Consider the following 513-nt stretch of genomic DNA (forward strand, 5'->3'; position numbering starts at 1 on the left):
AGCAGACCTGTTGAACAGCAATGGAGAGCTCTGTGGTCTGAGACAGCAGGCAGAGCTGCCGTGGTCCCAGGAGAGTCAGGACTGACTTCAAGCAGGATCATCTCAGAACTTCAACCTGCAAGGTAGTGAGTTCGGTCGTGTTGCCACTGAAATTTGCCTGGGGGTGATACAGAGCTGGGAGTATGAAGTGTCCCCCTCACTGCCACAATAGACACTGCTCTGTGCTGCAATGGTGTGGGAATGGTCGTAACTGTTCTGGGAGGAGTGGTCTCCTGTGGCGGGCACTGGTTTCCCCAGTAAGATGGCAGGTTGTTGAAGATCTGCTGTAACAGTCCCATGGAGCTACCATGGCACTTGTGGCACAGATACACTGGTTTCTCTTTTTTGTTTTTCTTTTTTTCTGGGATGCATTGTTTTTTGGGACAGTAAGTAGGGATACACTGTTTTTATTTCTTGACTTTTACTAGAACTGTTATATTGGCTCTGTGATACTTCCAGGCAATTTATTTGCTG

This window comes from Chaetura pelagica, unplaced genomic scaffold, assembly GCF_000747805.2.
Source record: "Chaetura pelagica isolate M959 unplaced genomic scaffold, ChaPel_1.0 scaffold470, whole genome shotgun sequence".
Classification (NCBI taxonomy): Eukaryota; Metazoa; Chordata; class Aves; order Apodiformes; family Apodidae; genus Chaetura; species Chaetura pelagica.